At 41.9% G+C, this 2,899-nt stretch overlaps 1 long non-coding RNA gene across 1 annotated transcript; it reads right to left on the bottom strand.

The window, feature by feature from the left end:
* Positions 1 to 297: 297 nt before the first annotated feature.
* LOC135918150 (uncharacterized) lies at positions 298 to 2,899 on the bottom strand. The gene is made up of 3 exons (XR_010569576.1): positions 2,697 to 2,899; positions 1,957 to 2,144; positions 298 to 1,106 (listed from the first exon to the last, which is right to left on the bottom strand). It is a non-coding gene; the product is annotated as an uncharacterized lncRNA (long non-coding RNA).

The following is a 2,899-nucleotide window of genomic DNA, read 5'->3' as shown; positions in this document are numbered from 1 at the left end:
TGCCCACATGTTTTTGTGGATGTCCTATCACATTTAAGTAAAATTGATCTTTTGTTACCTGTGTAACAAACATGTTTACCAATTGTAGCACAAAATGACAGTGCCTCCACTACTTTTGCATTTACTGTTTAAATTTTTCTATATGTATTACATGAAAGTTTCAGCTACTTTCATTGCTTAAAGAGAAGCAATGCTGCCTTGTTACTTTTTTGTACAAAGTGTAAGCTGAATTCAGCAGACAAGACGGTGTTTCCAGTTCTTAATAAACATTTTATTCTCAAACTTTGTCGCAGTTTATCTGAAATTTTGAAGGTGAAATGAACATCTTGACCTTAGGAACTTCTTATGTTCCTCACAACCACCTTATAATTTAAACACATAGCATGTCATCTCCAAACGTGCTGCAAGTTTAGTGATGAATAACTGCTTCCCACTTTCACTTTTATGGGTGCATTGCAGTTCGTCGTCTAAGACAGGACCAGTGTACTTCTGCTTAGGTACATGTTAACAATGTGTTAACAATTGCCTTGTTAACATCGTGGCCTTTAGCAATGTTCTACCATGAATCAGAGCGCAAAGGAAATTCTTCTGTCATGAACTGCTTCAAAAAGTATCTCATAGCATAGACGGCCTTCAGGTCCCGAGGAGTGCTAGACGGCTGCGCATAGACGTTTTGCTCCGTATCCTAAAGAGATGACAGCCATGCATCTGTGAGGCTTTTCCGCCTTTGTTCACAGAAATTGTGCAGTATACATGTCGCTGCTATTACGGTTGGCATAAACTTGTAGATGGTATCCGCACATTTTGAAAGTATGCGCCATCGTCCCTTTAGCCGCCCAAATGCGTGTTCCACTACATTGCGGCCTGAACTGTGGTAAACGTTAAATGACTCCTGTTCCTTAGAGAGTGCCCCTGTATAGCCTTTGAAAATCCATGGCAAACATAGGTATGCAGGGTTGCCAAGCAGCAAAAATGGTATCTGGAAGCCACGCAAGGTTCTTTCTTCCTGTGACAGCAAGTCGTTGCTCCTCCGGTACAAGTTAGACAACTTCCGCACTGTGGCATCATGCGCTGATCCAAGCACGTTGCAAGTGATGCTGCGAAACCTGAAAAATTAGGTTTCATTTAGGTGATGCTTTTTTTTTTTTCAGTAGAGGTTTTAAGGTACGCCAGGCATCAACACGTGGAAGTATTAAGCTATGCATGAGAAAAAGTAAGACAAAAATTGCATCGTATGAAACACGCAACACTTGCACTACTTTGTACAGAAATCACTGAGTGAATTTCGCAATTACTGTAGCAGAAGACGTTAGCTGTAAACTAGCTGAAGATGCAAGTTCCGGTCACCCACAGCAGCCTTCATGGTACAAAAGCATTCATATTTATAGTAAACAAGGTCTTCAAGCCCTTTCTTCAGAACATGAGTGCAGTGACTTGCACAAGAACGTGAGCTAACTGGCATCTTGCAGCAATACCCTTAGCATTTTATGTTGGCTTTGGGCTGATCTATGAATAACTACAGTACTGGAAAACTATATTTAATTGTCTAGGTGTCTTAGGTTTAGAAAGAATAGCTAAAGCACAATTACAGGCCCCTGTCATCCACTATGGCTTGTACGTTGTACGATGTCCTACCCTTCCTGTTTACGAAGTCTCCGTAGCCTTTTTTCGCGGCAGTTATTGGAATGCCAGTCGCATCAATCGCCCCGAAAATTTGAGCAAATGGCACCTGAGCTCAAAGCTTCTCGCTATTGCTGTGCCTTCTTGGGCTGATGGTAGCATTATGAATGTCTTCAAGTAATGCTTCGTAAGTGCACGACAGAACATGTAAACACACTTTTTTACAGTACTTTTGTGAACGCGAAATTGGTTTGCAACATTCCTGCATTCACAGCAACTGGCTAGCTTGTACAATGCAATGGCCACTCTCTTTTCCAGGAACAAGGGAGCTCACACCCAGCCAGATTTCGATGACATATAATCTCCCATAAGAGAGTCAAGCTCATGAAATGAAGCCCGGGTCAAGCGGAAAATTTTCCTTCAGTCGCTGTCCGCGAGTTCTTCTAGGACGATGCCACGCGACCATTCATCAGATCTTGTTTTTGCCCAGAGAGACCGCTTGCGCCGTTCATTTGATAAACAATCTGAAACATAATGCACGAATAAATGAGCGGAAACCCAGCAAGCATTTCTACATATTTCTACCTAAAACATGCAATGTTCTCCACAGGGAAGTAGAGTGTAGATTGTTACTTCATATTCAATTTTTTATTAACCACACTCTCAGCTTGCGGGACATATAACAGTACGCCCAGAAAGCTAACGTTTCCTTACGATTTATTAGTAGTGAAACGTGTTCACATCACGTACTAAAACACGCGGCTAGTACTTGGCAAAGAAATGATAGTAAAATAAAATTCCATGTTGCAATAGATGCGGTTGACATAGATGGAGGAGCAATGCCAGTAGATCGTTAAAAAGATTGCTGTTTTCACCGCACCGTAGAAGTGTGACAAACATTTTTTTACAATATAAGGCTCGCTTTCTTTTCAGTGCAACAAATTAATCATGGTACGTGCAGGTTACAAAACAATCATATTTCCAACTCATGATGTTATAGGTCGTTTCTTTTTTTTTTAAACGCGCGCAATTCGCGTAAACAAGAGTGGTCCACATAATTAGGACGGTTTCCTTACCTTGAAGCAGCGCCAATCCACTGAGAGCCGACGCCGTTGTAGCACAGGCACAAAGTTGCAAAGCTTGAGTATGCAGCAGCCGTATTTGACGACAGCGCTCTTGGTAGCAGATAAATGCTAGTGCATACCAAACTACATGCAAATTGATCCACGCAGACAAGAGAAGCAGGACGTGTAGACGCAGAGACGCACTGAAGGACGTA

This window comes from Dermacentor albipictus, chromosome 10 (assembly GCF_038994185.2).
Source record: "Dermacentor albipictus isolate Rhodes 1998 colony chromosome 10, USDA_Dalb.pri_finalv2, whole genome shotgun sequence".
NCBI classification, from domain to species: Eukaryota; Metazoa; Arthropoda; class Arachnida; order Ixodida; family Ixodidae; genus Dermacentor; species Dermacentor albipictus.
The sequence above is the reverse complement of the archived record's forward strand: the minus strand, read 5'-3'. Positions and strand labels throughout refer to the sequence as shown.